Source organism: Lagopus leucura, unplaced genomic scaffold (genome assembly GCF_019238085.1).
Source record: "Lagopus leucura isolate 7727_CA_CO unplaced genomic scaffold, USGS_WTPT01 Super-Scaffold_100014, whole genome shotgun sequence".
NCBI classification, from domain to species: Eukaryota; Metazoa; Chordata; class Aves; order Galliformes; family Phasianidae; genus Lagopus; species Lagopus leucura.
The window spans coordinates 11951025-11972674 of record NW_024962268.1 but is presented as its reverse complement, the minus strand read 5'-3'; positions in this window follow the sequence as shown (position 1 = coordinate 11972674).

Sequence of the window (21650 nt, the reverse complement as noted above, 5' to 3'; positions counted from 1 at the left end):
TCTTTTACCTGCAGCCTTCACTAATAAGAAACCAAACAAGTCATTTTGGTATTGGTTATCACGTTAAGTAATACTCATATGGAAGATGAAAATAACTTAATATTCTAAGTCCTGCTGCAGTACCGATATAGTCAAGGCTTTCCATGTTATTTCAGACCTCAGAATATGGATCTCAGTAGCACAGAACAACTATGTGATTTGTTCTTGTTCTTGAAGATTCTGCCCCCAAAGAACAAAATAAAGGGAAGGCTAGAGTAGTCCTGAATTTTATAAATACAAGCATTTTGTGGTTATGATTTGCTGTTTTTATACTTTAAATTGGAAGTCTAAAATGGACACAATTGATTTTGTACTAGATTTGCCTTTCTGGTTTCTGGTTGCTGAGGGAGATAAAATGCCCAACACTAGAACTTCTAATAGTTAAAGCTAAATAAAATTAGGTCAATTTGTCCACCTTCATTTTCAACAATTATTGAAAAGTTCTCTAAAGTAAAGAAAGGTGAGTACTCAAGATTCAAATTTAAAATCTGTGAAGGTTGTGGGTTTTTTTTTTTTGTCGCATCTGTACAAATGAACAGGCTGTGACAATCTTCTTTCACATTACTGGATAAATTGGAAGAAAACAAAGAATGGCAGGACAGAATGAACTGAAGACTCTCAGGCAGTTGAAATTTTATAAGTCATCACAGGGAAGATGAATTGGTAGGCAAAGGGCAGGTGAGATGGTCAAAGGTGAATATAAATAAATGGGATTGTACTACAATTTATCATGTAGCTATCACCTCTACATACGCTATATCTGTCCATCCATCTTGTCCTTGGATCTAGCTACACTGCTTGTATATCCAAAAAGATAGGATGAATCAAATGAAAAGGCATAAGCTTGTAAATAGATGTCTACTCTTTCTTATGCTAATCTTCTCCTGGGTCTCAATTTGTATCTCTCCTGAGTAACTGGATAACTACATAATAACTTTTAGCTACTATCAGACTTACAAATCACTAAAGCCCATCAGCTCATTAGCCCAAAATCTTTTAAGAAAACAATTTGGTGTAGAAACACTAGCACTGAAAACTCTCTAAGAATGAGCACAATTATTCAGTAAGCAGCAGTGTTGAGTAAAAAGACTGTAATCTTTTCTAAGTTTCCTGAAATACTGCTGAAGAAACATGCTCATTTTTCAAGATCTTTTTTCTTCTAATCTGAATTTTGAATATTATTTAGGCATTTTCTATAGGCTGGAGAGCTTGGCTGTCTTTAATAATCAATCCTAGTAAAATTTCCAAATTTCAGAAGTTTACTCAAATGTTCTGTCTGAAAAATATTTTAGTTCTAATCAGTTAATAAGTCTTTAATAGGTTATTACTGAAATTAGCATAATTTCAAGTTAAATGCTATATTGAAAGAAAAGAATGTCATTTTCCAGGTTCAAAGAAGTAAAACAATGTTCCAATGTCATTTCTATTTCTCAATTCCCTATTCACGATAACAGTGAATTTTCAGCAGGTAATATATTTAGTAATATTTTTTTTTTAATAAAAATATCCTAAATGCACATAGTGTTTATCCATACAGAAGATATTTTTTGTCTTGTGCGGATTTTTGACAAAGAGCAGAAGATCCCAAAATCTAAATATTTAATTCCATTTTGTTTCTTCCTCATTGCAGAGCACCTGCTGACATGGATAAATGAACCTGAAATGAATTATATGGGCTTTTAAAAGAGGTACAAATCTGATCTTTAAAGGGTAAAGAAAAAGAACTGAGAAAGATGATGAAACTATGGTGCCAGGCGAATGTACTTAGTTACTCTTATTATTGTCCTCCACAAGAGATATTTATCAATAATTCTTACAGAGATTCTAGGACTGCCTCATCTAGGGAATAGCAAAAATTATTTCATAAACATTTGTAGTTTGACAAATCAGTTAACTGTCCAACTCCTTGAGTGGCCATTAAGATGGTCATCAAGCTAGGAAGACTATCCATAACAGGCATGCAGTTACTATTAACACTAACATACTGTAATTGTTTCTAAGTAAGACTCTTCTCTCTTTGTAAAATACATCTTACTTTCAAAACTTCATGAAGGCTTAAGCTAGAATTTCTAAGATCAATATCATTAATATCCAGCTCATAAAGATTTCACTGAGAGCTGAGAACTAAGCTCCCACTGGTTGTAACTATATTTCCCCAAGGATAATCAAAGAATCATCGAATCATCAAGGTTGAAAAAAACATCCAAGATCATCCAGTCCAGCCACCCACCTACCATCAGTATTTCCCACTAGACCATACTCCTTAGTACAACATCTAAATGTTTTGGGAACACTTCAAGGGATGGTGACAACTATCTCCCTAGGCAACCCATTCCAGCACTTAACCACTCTTTTGGAGAAGTTTTTCCTAACATCCAAACTGCATCTCCTGTGGTGCAATTTGAGTCTATTCCCTCTGGTCCTTTCGCTCCTTTTGAGAGAGAAGAGGCTGACTGCCACTTCACTACAACCCCCTTTCAAGTAGTTGTAGAGAATGGTAAAGCCTTCCCTGAGCCTCTTCTGCACCAGACTGAACAATTCCAGCTTCCTCAGCAGCTCTTCATAAGACTTGTGCTCCATACCCCTCACAGCTTCACTGACCTCGGACACACTCCAAGGCTTCGATGTCTTTCTTGTAGTGAGAGACTCAAAACTGAACATAGTATTTGAGACATGGCCTCAAAACATCTGAGTAGTAGGGGGCAGCCATTTCCCTGCTCCTCTGACTGCACTATTTCTAATAGTAGAAATAACAGTAACTTTCTAAATAACCCATCTGATCCCTGCTCATGTAGGGAGTTCACTGGAAGTCTTTGTAAACTGTCCAGGCATGCACGGGCTGAACATAACACCACTTGCATGCTAGCAATATACTGAAGGTAGACAAAACCACAACTACTTTAGAGAATGATTAATGCCAAATGAGGACTTGATTAGGAGTCTTGATTAGATATTTATTGTTGTATTTGTTGTGTACTGAATGCAGACAGAGTACCCTTCACAGATCTGCCTAAGTATATAGTCACCCACTGCACCCTTTGCTGTGCACCCATTGCTGAACATAAACATGCAGACACATGCCTGTATGGGCTTCAGGCATGGTCCCGCTTACTCTGGTAACAAGACAATTCGTTTTCATTTTATTAGTGAAGTTGTCCCAGTTAAGAAAAAGAGAAAAGAATACAGAAAAAAAAAAAAAAAAAAAAAAAAAAAAGAGTAGAGTTTATATAACCCTAAATGAGTGGAACTTCTTTTTTCTTTCTTCTTTAACAGTACTATTTCATACTATAATATAGGAAATCAAGGAAAAATTAATTAATAAGTTTCAAAAATAATAAATGATATGCCCTGACAGTGATTTGTGGTTACCTTCAGTTTAACCATGTTTCTTAAAGTGGAATAACTTTAGATTTCTTAGCTAATCCCTTTTGTTATGGAGCACGCATAGTGGGATGCTGAGAGAGGGTTGGGGAGGGGGGAGAGCTGGTCGTGTATAAAATGATTCTAACTTGAAAACTCTTTCTAGTCCAAAACATCCTAAGATTTGCTTAATATGACTTTGTGCACATTTAAACACTTAAATTGTCATTTTAAGGTTTTCTGTTTTTCAAACATAGCTGTATTGTTTCTATCCTTTTCTTGGTATGTCATTAATGAATGGATTATGATGGTCAGTTTGTAATGCCATGAATGAAAGATTTAGGACCACTAATCTTAAGAACACTGCTTGGCGCCAGTAGACAAACAATGCACTCCCCAACTTGTTATCTCAGCCATACTAAGCTTTCACTTCTTACCTGCTTTCAAAGACTGTCAGTTCACCAATGTAGTCCAGCAAGTAGGAGGCACAATCTTCTCAAGAAGGTGTTTTGTGTTTCAATTTTTTTGTGTGTATTACTTTATGTTTGTCTATTCTGTAGCAAAGCTGAACTGAAATGTTTGCACTTCCAAAACCTAAATTGGTACGGGAAAAAATTCTACTTCTGTCAAGCCTTTACAATGAAACACAGCTTTTTTTTTTTTTTTTTTTTTTTCATTAATCTTAAGAGTTTCAGGCAAATGATGGTATAATGGATTTTTTAAAAAATATTAACCACCAAGAACTTTTGTTGTTTACTTTGGAATAATCTTTCCAAAAAACTAACTTGGTACAGAGATATAATATGAATGTATGTGCTTATTTACAAAGAATACTCACAATTTTATATGACTGGAATAGAACAGACAGCTTGTAACAAATGTATGCCATAGTGAATTTTGTTTTCCCAGCCCGTAAGCTTCAAGAATGCCCCTACAAAGCACAGCAATGCTGCTAGGATGATCAGACCTTTACAACTGTGTCCATAAAATAATATTTCTTAAATGGTTTTGTGACAAATCATTGAGTAGGCTTGTGTTTCAATATGATTTTTCTTGTGAATATAGACATTAAAGGAAGAGCAAAATTGACATTGTGTTTTTAAGTATTTAGCCTCACTCAAATTCAGCAGTACGCTGAAGCAGAAAGACGGGATATTTAGTACTGGAAAAGGTAATTAAAAATGAAAACTGTGTTAAAACTGCAACTGTACTTGACTACACAGAAAAAAGTTGGTTATATCTTTGCATTAATATTTATATGAGAGGTGCTAAGAAAATAAATAACATTCATCTCATTTCAAGACTTTCACTTAGGAAAATTGGAATCTTCCTTGACCAGTCTCTTGTAATGGTTTGCTTTCTTGTTGTTGAAGACTCCAGGATGATAAAAAGAAATCAGAGGAGAAAATAAGTTGCCCTATTTTATTATTCCTGTGGAAAATTGCTATAATTAAAATTTGAAAAATGTTTTACAATTCTAATTTAACGAATAAATAAATAACTAAATAATTAAATAACTCTACCTATATTATATAGGAAAATTAGCGAAGGAAACTTATTTGGAATTTTAGTTCAGAATCATTGTGTGTTTTAGTCAATTTATTTCTAAATCAATGTGATTGACATTGATCTGAAAATTACAACAGGTTTGCAGATAAATTGCTCAAGTATAAATATGTGTATTTTACAAGACTATTAATGAAAATTTGCATTGTATCTGTAGTCAATCAGATCCAGTTTAAATAAAGAGAATGGAGAGAATGAACAAAAGAAGACCTGGATACCTACATATATGTGAACAAGATCAATAAATTATGGTAAGTATAGATGCATACAAAACATTTCTCAGTCAAGCTGATAGGCAGGTCTATTTTTTACTCTCTCCTTCCTGCAGAATGCCTGGTTATGCATCATCTCTGCTTTTCATCATGAAATGCAAGTTGTTATGATTCAAGGCTTGCTGTAGGCTGCTACTGAGAACTTTTGAGATTTTGGGGTAAAAGCTGAGATTCATTTCAGACTTATATCTCTGCCCTTTAAATACCTGCTGTTTGTACTGAAATAAAATCAAAGTAAACAGCACTGCCACAGATATTTATTCATTTGATATAGAAGACACTGAAATGACATCATTTGTTTAAATTATAGTAGCTCTATAATTAAAGGGATCTTAGGCTTCTATTATTGCAAAATTTCATTATGTCTCAATTACTGCAATTTATCCAAAGTTTTGCAATAAATACATAAATAAAACTGAATCCAGAAGTGTGTATAAATTGAGTCTAAATTGAAAATTTTTTTTCCTAATATTAAGGTCTTTAATAGCCATCACTAAGTGGCCCTGATCAAGAATGGAGTTTGGACCAGATGACTTCCAGAGATCCCTTCCAACTTCAATCATTCTGTTTCTGTAAAAGCCTTTGAAGGTTTCTGTTGTTGTTTTGATTTCACTTTAGTTTTTGATTTTAGAGGTCTGAGTATATTTCTTCCCATTAACAACAAACACAATCCAACACTCTGATAGGAATTTCTCTTTTGTTTAGATTGCCACTCAAACAGTTTAGGTTTGGAAATCTCCCTGCACAAGTAAATTACAGAAAGACAAACAGTATAATTTTTTATCCATGTCTTTACTGTCAGGTAGTCTTCTGCCATGCCTTGCTTGTCAAAGGTGAGAGTCTTCAGAGAAATCTTCAGATTTTGTGCTGCCTTAGGGTATAATATGCACACAAGTCCAAAGTCTGAAAACTGAAGGTGACTCTTCAATTAAAAATAAAAGAAAAAAGAAAGAAAGCGTTTAACAGATAGGCACAAATGTATTTTGAACCAATTCAATAGAAGTCACCATTTATTTTTTTAATATATCTCTATGGCCTCTGATTGAGGCCTTTTCTCTCATTTTCCTATTTTAAGATTTTGTCATCTCATTGCTTTTTTTTTTTTTTAATTATTTTCATGCCTTCCAATGTTGTGTTTTTATCAATATACAAAAGTATACCTGAGATCTAATTGTCAGCACTGATTTTTCTGTAGCTTGTCTTTACCCATCATATCAAGTCTTTCACTTCTTTAATTAAAAACTTGATTATCGCTATTCACCCTGAGTCAAAGAAGAAAAGAAAGTTGCATAGTAGCAACTAGAATACAAATTTAGAGGAGGAAAAAAAAAAGTAGTTTTTTGCTAACCAAATGAGTATTCATCTGGAGTTAGAAAATCACCCTGATTTTGCCTCCTTTGTGTAGTTTCTTTTCTGTTCATTGATTGTTGCTGTGCTAAGTAATGGAGAGAGATGCCCATTAACAGGGCTCAGCAAGTAGAACAGCAGTAATTTTGGAAGTACAGGAATTCTCAGCCCACCTATTGAAATGAAAGTTTTTCAAATGGAAACCAGGGCAAAGTCCTGCGGAGCGCCTGGAGCAGGAATTGCTATGATAGCTAATTTAGAATGAGTAGCAGGGTAGGGGAAAAAAAAAAGATGTCAAGTGTTTATATTAAGCTTTATTAACCAAATACCTACCCAGATCACCTTCCCTACCATTTTACTATTAAATGTCAATGAACCAGTATAAGAATTAATACTAATCTTCTCCAAAGGTACAATTATCTATGATGATAGCTGATTAATTTTGCAACTTTTGCTGAGTATTACTTGCAAATTCAAATTATTGTAAGAATTTCATGAAGAACTAGTGTAATTTCATTATAGTTTAAAAGCTTTAAAAATTATATATAGCAAATTTTTTTCACCAATATTAATCAGCCTAGAAGCTAGCATGCTTTTTCAGTGGTGCTTCCATATCTTGCGTAAAAATATTATCTCCCCAAATCCTGATCAATGAAGCTTGTGCCAATGGGTAGCCAAATTTCCACATAGCCACTCACTCACAAAGTCTTGCCAGTCTTACTAGACAGAAGGTAGGATGAATGAGATAAGGAAAATTATCTTTCTCTCCTGCCTTCTCACTCTGCCCCTCTGACCTGGCACAGGCCTTCTGGGCCATGCTGCTCTGTCATGGGCATCCATTCCTCTTCCACTGATCTCAATGCTTTCTTTGATCTACTCCTTATGTCTCTTTTTGGTGTCTTCTACCTTTTCTTATATACATTTTCACAAATGGCAGCTGGCTCCAGACAGACTCTGTGGTGGGACCATTGGAGCTGGCTAGAACCAAATGTGTCCTGACCGCTCCTCAAAATTATAACAAACAGATATGGATGTCCAATATACTAATGAATAAAGCATAAGTTATTATATAGAAGAAAATCTACATTCTAGCTGATTAAAAAAAAAAAAAAAAAAAAAAAAGATAAATTAGAGTTGGCTTCTAAAGCTGGAACTTCAGCAATGAGCCACACGTAACATCTCAAAGGCATATTTGGGATGATGCAATGAATAGGATATGACTGTGTTACCTACAGAAGTAGGCTTCTGTGCTTTGATCACTATCAAACAGAAATGCTTCTCTACGTGGGAAAAATCCTGAAAAGGGCTAATGGAGGAAAAGAATAAACAGAGGCTTCTGATGCAATCTGAATTTGGGTCCAAATGCCCCCAAAACCTTGGTAATCTGCACTTCAGTATGGTGGTAAAGTGGTAAATTCTTTGGATTCAGACAGAATCCTTTAAATGTTTCTATGTAATATTTTCACCTTTGTAGTAGCTATTTCTTCTCTCATGTGATAAATGGGACATTAATTCTATCAAAACTGCCTTTCACAACACTGTATGCATGGGCATACAGATAAGTGGGTCATAAAAAATTAGTAAGTATCAGCGATCTATTCAACAGTAATTATTCCTATGCATAATCCCTGTTTCCTTGAATAATAAAAAAATAGAGGCATAAGATTTCTTCAACTGGATATCCTGTTTGTCTCCTTTCAAATTGTTCTTTCAGTATAAAGATTTCATTCTTAAGTACTAGCCTGTACAAAACACACTTTTCAGACATTACCATGACATAGGAATTTCCATACAAGTTGGGACCAAGAGTAGATCTAACCTTGTAGCCACTTTCAATTCTCAATGTTTTCATAGTCATACTTCTCTCAGGTATATCATTCCAGCTTCAGGACATGCAAGTCAATAGGGTGTCTTTGCAACTAATGTCTCTGCCAGGCCTCTTTGGTCTAGTAGATTTCTTTTTCTTATTTTCTATTTTTTCTACCAAATCTCTTTTTCTTAATTTATTTTGCTTGAGTTTAGATCCTGTTAGAACTTATGAATTTCCCATGTAGGAAACTATTACTGAATCTCTAACTGCTTCTGTCACTAGAAGGAAAAAGATATGTGGAGAACAAGAAAATCTCACTTATTCACTGGTGCTTTAATTCAGTGTTCCATCTCTAGAATCGACAACCCACATCTCTTTGCTCAGTTCCAGGCATTTGAATAAAAAAAGGGTTCACTTCCAAATCTGAGAGATGCTGAATAGAGGATGGAAAAACTATTCTGCAAAATAAATTCTGCAAAAAAAAAATTCTGCAAAAAAAACTTGCCTATGAGTGTTTAATAAGTACAAGTGTCAGAGAGAAGACAACTGTCTCAGCTAAAAAACAATGTAATAGAGTGATTAAGGTGAAATGTTTCTAATCTTAATTAAGCTCTCTAATCCCAACAGGACTAAAGAGAAAAGTTCACTATTCAGGATGGAAAAACTTCTCCTTTTAGTATGACAGTGATAAAAACCCTCTGAAATATATACAAGGTTTGCTAGAGGCAGTTTGATTCCTTTCAGTAGTACTGGCCATTTAAATCACAAGTGTTTCTCAAACTGGGTTTAAAAATCTCTACGGAGGATTCTCAGCATTCTGTCTTCGTGTCCAGAAGTCATGCTGACATGTCTTTTCATCAAGTAGTTTGTCCTCTGCTTTCCTTCAAATGTGGTCATTTGGGCTGGGAATTCCCAGCTTATACAGGCCATTGTCCCATTCCTGCGCTCATGGCATTTGTAGCCATCTAATAATACACTGATAAGACCTTTCCTATGAGTAGACATTAAGAGTGTTCTACAACTTACACTTAGTCACAAGAATCCTTCTCCCTTTCTGAAGTTTGGGTAAGAATTAAATCTGAAAAAGACCCCAAAAATTCCTCTCAGAAAGCCCCTGCAGCTGTGATGATCAGCTGGAATGAAAATACAGATGGCATGGATGTAGAAATTCCAGCAAGCCTGTTTTCAGACAGCATTTGGTAAACCAGGTCAGCATTTTATTTCACAACATGAAGTTATGAAGTTTCTATGTAAACTCAAAAAAATTACATCCAAGCTCCCTTCCTGATGGAAATTCCTGTGCAATTTCTGTAAGGACCACTGTCCAACTTTAGATGCCTCATCATCCTTTTAAAGTCCCAACTCAACTTCTGCACAGACTTGCACCATATTGCATGTGTGAAAATCTCAGTTCTGGCAGAAATACTTTTCAGAAGCCATTTACACCAATCAATACAACATTTTCTAACAAGAGTGACTACTCTCCAATAAAAATGTCTTATTTTACCTGCTTTTACCAATTTTATATTGGTATAGTTACTGCTAATATAACCTGGATTTGAAAAGCAGGCCAAGTGAAAAAAAAATCTAGTCACCACAAATTGCTCATAGTCTGTCTTTTCCCCAGATGTGTAGAGGAGTCTAGCAATGAGAATGAGAACAGATTTTTATAAGCCAGTTCTGAAAGATTCTTAACACTATACGAATTCTTAAGAAGCTATATTGTCTCACCAGTGAGTAGAGATTTGTAATGAAGAACTCACTTCACAAGATATCTAAAATCTAGGCATACTCCTAACTAGAATAAAACGGTACAGCAGTCATATTGACAAAGAAAGAATTTTAAAGCTTATGCTGGCCATCAAGTCCCCCTTTCTCTGAGAAAGAATTTTAAAATTTCATTCAGTGCAAGCTGATCAAGCTACAGGACAAAGAATACTTTTCCCCACATCCCTAAATCTCAGTCCTCAGATTGAGATTTCTTCAAACCATATATAGAACAAGGAAAAAAAGAAAAAAAGGAAAAAAAAAATAGAGAAAGAAAGGGAAAGAAAAGTTAACTACTCGTAATTTTGATTTATAAGAAATGCATATGCCTATCTAGAGAGTACATAGTATATATCAGAATATATGAAATTTTGGTTAAAGTGAGATGAGAGAGTGTCTTTGCATGTAAATAGTTTACTCCAGAATAAAATACAAAGAAAACACTTTTTTTTTTTTTTTTTTTTTTTTTTTTTTTTTTTTTTCCCATATACAGTATTCTATTCAAGGGCATTTGAATTTCTTTTCATAAATAATTTTTCTAGCCATAACTTATGGCTTGTATTATAGTTTTAATGTAGCACAGTTCAGATTCATCACTGATTGATTGATAGTAACTTTGACATATTAAGACACAATCTAACAAATAACATATATGTGAACTATTTTTATGTAACAAAGAGTATTCTAGTTCAAGAGAAGTCAATATGATCTTGGCGATATACGGATAGCAAGTAATTATAACAGTCAGTATGGTCTTTTTGAGTATGTGCCATTTAATAAAATTACAAACAATCATTATATTGTTTTTAAAAAAGCTTCAACTCTGAGGACAAATTTTTAATATGTTAAGAGCATTATGGGTGTAGTCATTGCTTCTAGGAGACATATATCTTCTGTCAATAAAGCAGTAAAGTGGTTAACTGCATATTTGTTGTTCTTGATGTTAAACTCATTCTGGCAGATCAACTTTGGATTCAAGAGATATCTGCTTTATCTTTAAAGCATCTTGCTTTGCTTTTTTCTGCTAATATATTTCTAATGCATTGACTGAGTGATTTAAAAAACTGCCAGAACAAAGATTTGCCAAGAAGGATTCAGAAGCTGACATAACTTTGCTTTTCCCCAAGTGCAGTGAACAGCTCTCCATTTGTCTTCTATGTAAAATCAAGGGAAAAAATACACACTGAAGACTTTACAATAATTTTCTCCATTTTGCAACTAGTAAAAACATGCCTTTCCAGCCAATAAATGATAGTTTCTTTTCCAGTATGAAGTTTTTTCCCTCTGTTCTTTTTTTTACATAGGAAATTTTTAGGTAATGTGTGATTTATAGTCTGACAGCCACACAGATATTCTTTTCCTACCTGTTTTGTTCTTATACTGAGCAATATGAGTACATATATATATATAGCTAAGCAATATATATATATACATATATATACACACTCCATTTTTTTTAAAGTGATTCAGCATAATTAAAATAACAGCTTTCAGAACATACATGTATCAGAAAAAAATTATGAACCTTCTAAGTACTACTACAACAGTTTAACAAAATGGATTTTATGCTGTATATTGACCTATTTGGCTGTTTCTGGAGATTTTACTTTCTGGGTAACATTACAGTTAAATCTTATTAATTCTGTGTGCTTTCCATTTTCACATGGGGAAGACAAAGTGATGCAAGGGAGAGGGATATTTGAAATTATTATTAATACAGACACGTATTTTTCCACCAAATTTTTCCTAATTTTATATATATTGGTTAGCCAACACGGGAACAAATCCATTCCAATGAGTTTTCTCAGCATAGGAAAAAAAAAGGCACTCATAATTCCTCATTTAAGAAACATTTATGATAATGAAGAAAATTTACCTGTCACACCATCAAACCACTTGTATTTTCTGACATTATTTCTGAGATTACTGCTTTGCAAATTGTTTTGGAGCATGATTTGCTGTATGAATTAAAGAATGGATAGTCACTGTGTGGTCAATAAAATCTCCTCTGTCATGTTAAACTTCACCTGAGGTAACCCAAATATCTTCTGAGTTCACTATATAGCTCAGGAACTATTATTGTCACAATCACTTTATATTTTATTACCTAAATGATATATTTTTGATTGGAAGGTAAGTTTCAAGCAGCTGCCTGATAATTTTTTTAGCTCTGCTTACAAATATATGTTATTTACAGATAACCTAACGCCTACAATTTTTAAGAGTCTCACCACCTCTCCTTCATGTGCATCTTCCCATTTCCCTCCCAACCAAGCAAGGAAAGAAAACCACTTGTTCTCTCAGCCATTAATTCATATTCTTTTTATGCTTTTTCTTTTTTTCTTTTTTTCTTTTTTTTCACGTAACAGTTATTTGAATGAGATTTCAATGAGCTCTCTCATTATTCTTTCTGATGATAATTGCATTGTTTCAGAAGCTGCTCATTCTGAGATCCAAATTAGATTGTGAAATTTTCTGATAGCTCAGTAAGTAAACACTGTATATTTTTAATCTCAACTGTTCATGAGAGAATGCTATTTTGCTCATGATTTTTGAAGGTTTCTTATAACTCTTATTAAGAATGCAAGGAACTTCAGAACTGTTGATTGTGAGTCTTTATAGTTCTAAAGCTATAAAGCTCCATTTATTGTTTTTGCTTTCTAAACAATCCTTGAAGTTTTATTAATATAGTGTAAATCCTTTTACAGCTCTCTAAAGCTACCTCTTCATTTTTTTTTTCTGTGTTTATTTCTTCTAGATGGAAGATTAGTTAAAAATGGAAATGTGAGTTGGAAAGATAGTTCGGTTTTTATTTTTGAAGCCTCGCAGTTTTAAATGACTATGCTCCTATATAGCAACATTTTATAGTTAGAAGAAAAGAAACCATAGTATTGTTGTGGCACTGATGTTGAAACTATTTTAGTAAAAAAAAAAAAAAAAAAAAAAAAAAAGCAAGAAAGGAGAAAGGGAGAAAAACAGAACTTCAGACCAGGTGTTTTACTTGAGAGTGACAACTGTTTTTAAAACACTGCTGACCCTTTAAGCCTGTATCCTAGCATAATATATGTTTATGTGATACACTGCAAATAGAAAAGGAGAAGATTCTCTAAATATTAGACTAAAATGGGAACTTACTTAGACAGAAATATTATAGCAAGATTTACCAAACAATGTCTGAAAAAAAGTACAGCAACTACTACAACATCATGACAGTTTTCTTTAGAGAGGCATATTTTCCATATGGACTTGAGTTGAAGCTTACTGAAGTCAATGGAAAGTCTTATTTGAGTTCTGTAGTTTAAAATATAAGACTTTATGAAGTTTTTTTAACAACTTATAATGCTCTAGATATAGCTATAGAAATACTGGGTTGCTTTATTTTACTTCTGAGTGATAATTTTTTTTTTTTTTTTTAAATTGTCTAACTGTTTTAATTACCAAAGCAGAATGAAACATATTAGAAGTTATTTAAGAACTCAGAGAGGAAAAATAGCATCTAAATATTTAGAACTTGCAAAGGCAATTTTGATTAGGAATAAAATATCCACAGAGTAAAAATAATGGTCATCATTCTGCAGAAAATGGATTGATTTACTAGAACAATTTTTTCATGTGCAATGAAGACAACATAAGGGTTAATTCTGATTCATGTGAACTTAAATTTCTCTGCTGTTGTGATGAGGATGACCATTATTCAAAGAGTGGCATTTACAGGAAGGACTCCTTAGGTATGGCTATTCTCTGTCTTGGAAATGTCTTCGCTATAGCTGATGAGTTTAATCCCAGAATGAATGATGTTGAGAGTGGGTGTGCTGAGGAAAACTTTGAGGAAGTGAAAACTTTCCACTTTGAGGAAAACAGAATTTCACCCAATATCCCCTCAGTGACAGAGAGAACTGCTAATAGAAACAAGTCTTAAGAGAGAACTGTCTATTGCAGACACTCTGTTAATGCAATTTAATGAAAACATAATAAGAACTTGTTATGATTTTCTTCCTCCAAAACAGTATGTCACATGCTCAAACCAGTAAAAATGTTTTGATACCCAGCAAAAATTCTTCTGTGAGCTTTTAGTGACTCCAGTATTTTCCTCCAGAAATGCTCTTTGAATTTGTCATAAACATGCTGGATTTCTGCTGAGAAAAAATATAAATCCAAACAGTAGACAAATTTGTTGGGGGACAAGAAATAGTGTCAGAACATAAGCAACAGAGCATCAGAGAGAGAGCTGGAATAAACAGCAAACTGTTGGAATGAGTTTGCCGTATTTCTCATGGAAGGTTTTGCAGGTTCTTCTGTGAGCAAACACCTGATGAAGTTACTGATAATCAATAACAAATGATGCTTCCAAATTTCATTGCATAAGACAAAAGAAAAATTCTAGTATTTTGCTCACCACATTTTTAAATTCGTAATACTGAACATGTACAGACACATTCACTTAAACGCACATTGTATGTTTTAGTTTAGGTGAATAAGAAATTCTGTAGTGTACATACATGCAGAAATAGAAAAGCTAGCCTGTTTCACGTAGCCAAATTCATACTAGTAGCGAAACTTCAGCTTTTGCAGTCATTTTTCAGGGTTGATTTTTCAGGGTTTCAGTGTGTAAATACATTTCTGTGTTCATTTTCCTTTTTTTTTTTTTTCCCTAAGTCTGTGGATTAAAGGAAGGCCATGACAGAAGATGATATATTACACCATATCAGTGTGCAGTGATGCCATTTCTGTAGAAGATCCAAAGGATGAAGTGCAGGGCTTTGGTGCATCAGGGTCTTACGTGTCTTGTATGCCAGTTTTTGTCATCAGTGGTATACAAGAAAGCGATCTGGCTTTTGATTATATCCCAGCCCTTGGAAAACAAAAGTCCACTTGCATCTGGATCAGCTGGTTTTACTTTTAAGACAAATCCTACGAAGGTTCAGATGCACACTTACTGTAGAAAAATGCATGTGGAAAGCCAAAGTCAGATGAAAACATACATGTGGATGTGTTATATACTATAACAAATTTTTGAATTACAGTTTCTACGCACAAATATATTTAGGATCCCAGTCACTAGGATCAGAATGTCATTTGTTTCAGTACCTTCAGGAGTACCATCACGTCTGTTAAATTCACCTCACTTTCTGAAATCCAGACTCTTAAATACAAAAACAATGTGCTAAAATTTACCTTGCAAAACAAGCTGTCAGTGAAAGGAAACAGATGGTCACTCATTCTGTAACATGCCCCATCCTGTATAGGCACTGTCATCCAGATATTACCTTCAAATCATGCAACATAAAATTTCCAGAAGCTCAAACCAGATGGACAGCTCCACTGTTATTCGAGTGGAGACAGAGTACTGTTTGCCTGATTCAAGGGGCCAGGTTTGGAACCTTGAAATCCATATTAAAACAGTCCTCAGTGGATAAGAAAAATCTGGAAAGATTTGGTTTTGCTAAAGCCAGAATTAAATCAAGGGAAATAAGGGAGTAAAAGATGCTTTCCAGAAATAGAGCCAATGACAGAAAGAAAAATAGTTCTACATACACAAAAGAAATCAGGCTTCATACTGGCTTCCTCCTTGCTTTCTCATTCTATTCAGTAGTACTTTTGGTGATGCTTTTGGGCTTTCATTCAATGTGTTCTACAGTTTGTTAGGGTCTTTTATAAAAAAATTAAATAAAGTTATGAAAGTGGAAGTCATTCTGAAATCTCAGAGGTTTGCTCAAGCAGGCTTGCTCAGGGTTTGATGTTCCACATAACTTCTATATTGCAACCATAGGATCAACTGTTTGAAGATACTTTTTTTTTTTTTTTTTTTTTCAGTAGGGCTCCATGCTAACCCACACCTTTCATGATATAAGTGAAACAGTGAAGGTATAAACATTTCCCACTGACTTGTTCAGTATTTGGGACGGGGGGAGGGGAGGGGGGGGAGAGAGAAATGTTAGCCCTGCTCCTGTTCTGGGACTGTTGCTATTTTTTCATCCTGTAAAACTCAACTGTCTCTATGCTTTATACATCTGAATTACTTAAGGTCTTTGTGGGAGAAGTGGATTTCACTGTAATTCACTGACAGTCTCTTGAGGTGCATGGCAGCAAAAAATATTTTAAGCTAATGCCAAAAATATAATTGCAGATTTATAGCTATAGGTTGAGAAGGAAAGTAGCTATGGAAACTGTTTATTGGTCTAAATATTTTGCATTTCAGAATTTAAATTTGAAAAAAAATTAAATATTTATAAAATTGATTTTTACAATGGAAATACAGCAGGCCTTAATTTGAATTTTGGCATGGAATCAGATGGATCCAATAAAAATATAGTTTTCTACTCTTCACAAAATGATCATTTATCATTAGAATTACATTTTTTAAAACTGAGCGCTAATTGGAAAGCCTTTCTTTTTTTCATAAAACTTCAGGTCAGCTTTTCAATATAATTTTGTTTTTAATTAAGTATTTTCCTATTTCCATAATTGCATTCTGCATACAATTACAATTCAAAGGTGTGCAAAATACAATAAGCAACATTCAATTCTGTTTTTTATAATGTTTTCAGATGTACTTTTCTGGGATACTTGAACTTACCAGAAACTTTTTCACTTCTGCTGTGCTTCATCAGATCTAGAAGTATTCCATTTCGTATCTTATCAGGCATGTTCACTTCCAAATTTTTCTTACTCTTACTTTCTCTGATATGAAAGCATGGTTTTCCCTTCCTACTTCTAGCTCTCTAGTTACCACACTTCTGTCATCATCATGGAGATCTTAGCAAAAATGATCTTAATGAACTTAATGCAATTTTCTTCCTTGAGATGTAATTCTCCAGTTTGAGTAGTCACCTGTGATATTCTGTCAGACACATTAAATAGCCAAATGATAGTCCAAGATATTCCTTCTTACCAACACATTTTGAGTTGAGCTTTTGATACAAAGAATAAATATTTACTTTTCCTCATAAATTAAGAAGGAGATCCTGTTAGTATTTCAGGAATTAACACTCAAAAATGTTAAGAAGTGATTCCAGTTCAATTTTACAGATCAATTTGATCATTTTAATGATCATCTGATCATATTTTTAATTATTTTTAATTTTAATTAGAAAAAAATGTTTTCAGAAGAGAAAAAATTATTTATGTAGAATAAAATGCTGTTTCTATGCTCCAGTGAAAGGCTGAGTTCAACGGAAGAAAACTTTCTTCAGATCCACTGTGTTTTATATTAAACTATATTCTATATTAAAGAATGGACTTAAGAGTAGACTTTTACAGACTATGCTGATGATGGGAGCAATCTGCTCCACAATGCTTTATTTCTGCAGCGAAGACTTTCATCAATGGAGAAATGTTATCTTGGAATGTTGCCACTGAATCTTGTGAAAACGCGGTTTTAACCCTGATTCTTCTAAAGGGAACTACAAGGTACTGAGCACCGTTTTCTCCCAGATAAAATGACAAGAACTGAGAGAACATGATATACCTCACAGGATCAGATCTGGACAGAAAATGCTGTGTGTGTGTGGAAAAGAGAAAATGTAGTGATATAAGGATTCAGTCTTTAAAATTCTTGTTTACATCATGATTACTGTTCCTTTGGTACTACTCATAATAATAAAGACTGCGCTCAGAAGTAAGGGTTTACTGGATTAGTTTATACTGATCTTTTTTTTTCTCTGCAAAAAGAATTTAGAAAATCTTCTAATATATGGTGGATTACTTTTATATGCACTGCTGAAAAAATATGAAATATTGCTACTTAATAATTTGTGAAGCTGTCTTATTTGTATCATGTGTTATATTCTTTTTGTTTAGTGGTGAACATGGTAAGCTGAAGAGGGGAGGAAGCAAACGTTTTACATTATTTTCAGAATTTAACATGCAGTGATTTTGTGTGGCCCGATTTTCAGTCATATCAAGCAGGTCACAATAATTTCAACTGATCATCCAATAAGTAATAGAGCAATCATCAACAAAGCTTCTCTACTTTAATACAAGGACACATCCAAACATATAATAGCTTCTCTGTCCCTTTGGATGCTACAATAATTGGCAAAATTTTAGGTATACATTGACCAAACATTTAATACATTGCATACATACTGACTGAAGAAAAGAGTTATGTGGAAGCATCATTCACAAAGCATAATACTCAGGATAGGAAAAAAGGCTCCATTTGATTTTGGAAGTTAAAGAAGTCACACCTTTTAAAATATCTATCAAAATACTTATTTATCTTCTATTTCTAATAAATTTCCTGTTTGCTTCAATACTACGTTATTGTCTGTATGAATTATATGAAAAGGCTGGTATTTTGTAGTACTTTTCCACTCTGACTGTCCTCGTTGATATTCAAAGCTGAGTAGCTACTGGAAAAAAAAAAAAAAAAAAAAAAAAAAAACACATTGTTTATGTTGACAAGGATACAGAAAATAAATCCAAGAAAGCAGCTGATTTGAAATAAAAAATATAGCACCTACCATAAATAAATCCTTATTTATAGTATAAATAAGGATTAACACCAGCAGCTGTGCAGCAAATAGTGGCTTTAGCACATATATGCTTAAATATCTGGGTACATGAAAAATTACTTCGCATGCTTGGTATTTCAAATTACTTTTGCATTCAACAGCTACTCCCAGAACAATAACAGTACTGGTTAATAGGGACACTGAGCAGATTCAGATCAGAAAGAAAATAAGCGAGGAAATGTGTTTTCCTATTCTAGCTTTTCTGTGGTTTTAGATAGATCAAGATTCTAGACAAGGAGAACGTAAGGTCTGCCACAGTGTAAAAAAATGTATTTCAGGTAATCTGTTTAACCATTTGACTCCAGGCAAGAGAGTTTCACCAGTTTTCCTGAATAAATTACTGCTGTTTTCAGAGATGTTCATTGTATTCATATAGAATGGTCAGGTTACAAGTAAAGATTTTAAACTCAGCTTCCATTTTAAAATAAACCCAAGCTCAGTTGCTTGTGATCAAAGATCAGATATGGCTTGAGAACTCTATGGTCTCGTTGCTGACTTAGTATTCAGGCTGCAGGCATGTGGCAACAGATGATCACCATTAGGAGCGTTAATATAAGGTTAATTGTCTGGGTCAGGACTTTGCTGGCAGGCACTGGCTCATACAGCTGTGTATACTATCATCAGCTGAACAGGAGCCGACTGAAACAATCTGTATTCTCTACTCTGACTACCTGTCCTCCCCAGCACAGAAGGAAAATAAGCCAATGAATGATTGTTCTACAAAAGCAAAAACGTTTTAGTATTTTTATGCTCAAGTAATAAATCAAAGAGTCAATATTTTTTGTCTTTTGACAATCTGGTTTATAACCTATGATAAGGGATCTCAAGACGTCATTCTCATAACTTCTGTCTCTTTCTAGTCTGAGATCAATACTTAGCATCCTTAGAGTTATCTTTTCATCCTTTTCCCACTGGTGAGCTAACAGAAAGGAAAAGAAAAGCACCACCTGAAAAGATGGATCTGCTTATGGACTACGTGGTACTGCTGTACTGAGGAATGATTACAAAGCTTCTCTTATAAAGAAAAATAATGGAAATAGTTTTAAGCGGTAATATTCAAGTACTGAGCAAAGGAAAGGATGAGAATCCAGGTAATTCTATTGCAAAACTGTTTAGCCCCCTTAGGAGCTAACAAAAAAAAAAAAAAAAAAAAAGATCATATATATAGTTCACATTATTAACCACAGCTTTCAGGTGTGTTGGTGGAGTTGCTGGCTATTCCAAACACATTCACTACAACATCCCATCCTTTCCATTTATCTGGAACACCTACATGAGGACATAATTAAGCAAAGTACAGTATAGACACCTTAAATATTACCCCAAGATCCCAGAAAAATATGTCCAAATTGATCGTAATTTTGAATATAATTTCCTGAAAGGAAGCACGGAGAGAGAAGACCGGACTCTCCTGAAGGAAAATGGTTTGGGATCATTGCTGAAATCAGGAAATACATAGCAGAACTGAGGAAAACAATGTTTTGTTTTGTTTTGTTTTTTCTATAAATAGTGGCAAATCAGGAATGTTCTTCACTATATAGACAAACTATATTCAGTTCCAGTGGTAAGAAGAATATTTCTCTATCTCAATGAGAATGCAAAAAAGATAGCCATCTCAGAGCAAGAAAAATTAATCATAGATAATATTTAATAAAATAATCTTTTTCTGGAGAAAAAAAAAAGTTAAAAATTTAACTTCATAATTTAAATTCATCCTGTTTTTAAGTTATCATAGTCAATTTAGTTTTATGAATATGTAATCTGTTTTGTTAGAGCCTTGTAGGTAGTGGCCCCTAATATCCTATCTAGCATAAGGTTTTTTTGAAGTCAAATCACATGGTTTCTATGTTCAAAGCCTATCTTTTTAATATGCTGGTGTTTTTGTTTTTTTTTTTTGGAGGGAAGGGAGAGAGGAGGGAAGGCTTTATGTAATTGTTTTAAGCTTTTAGCATTTCAGATAGATACAATTACATTTACTTAGTACTGAATAGTCTAAACTTTATTTGGAGGCTGAGTTTTATGTAAATTTAGTGTGGAATGAACTGTCATTCCAGAAAAAAAGTTACATTTAAGGGAAAAATATTTGTAGCCCTTTATTTTTCTGTATTTCCAGATATATTTGACCAAGCATCCAAACATTGCCTTCTTTGTGTTTGGCTCTTTATAAATTCTTTCATCTCCCCATGGTGTAGAGAGTGTACTGACTTCTTTGCTCCATGCAAACCTGAGTAGTGTTGCTAAACATTTTAGTCATGCTTACATAAAATCTCCCAGAAAGACTAACCTGAGCCCCTTGAGTTCAGGTGATGCCTCTTCTCCCTGACCTCTTCTGCCAAACAAAGAAGGGGGAGGGACTCCTTAAAGGAGTAATAGCTACTTTGCTTGAGCCTAGCAGGAAAATGTACCTGATTGTTTAGATTTTGAAATATGCACTGACAAAACTAAAATATTAAGTGCATATACATGAGTTGCTTGTAGCAACAGGAACTTTATTCAGTGAGGATATAATCATTAGAATTTAGACATAGGCTGAACACAAGTAGAAATAAAACAAATAGGGAAAGAGAAAGGGGAGGAGAAGGATCACAATTGCAAATGTCTGATTGTACTTCTTATTACTGACTTTGCTTGAGCAAAATATACAAGTGATTTCATTAATCCATGGAAGGCACCATTATCAACTGACAGGTACCACTGTAGTCTGAACTGTTAAACAGCCCCCAAGCTAACAAAATCTCTCAAATTCCCACAGGGAGCATAATATTGTTCTATTGTGTAAACAGTCCTCTCATTCCCTAGTTTATGAGCAAAGCAACTCTCATTAAGTCAATTATCAGCTGGGTTTGACCATCAAGTGGAAAGGAGAAAGCAATCTACCACTGTGTAAGCACTGAGTCTAGACTGATCTATTATCTTCAACACTCTGTAGCTCAAAACATAACTACTTAGATTGCTCAGATAATAACTGTGGCC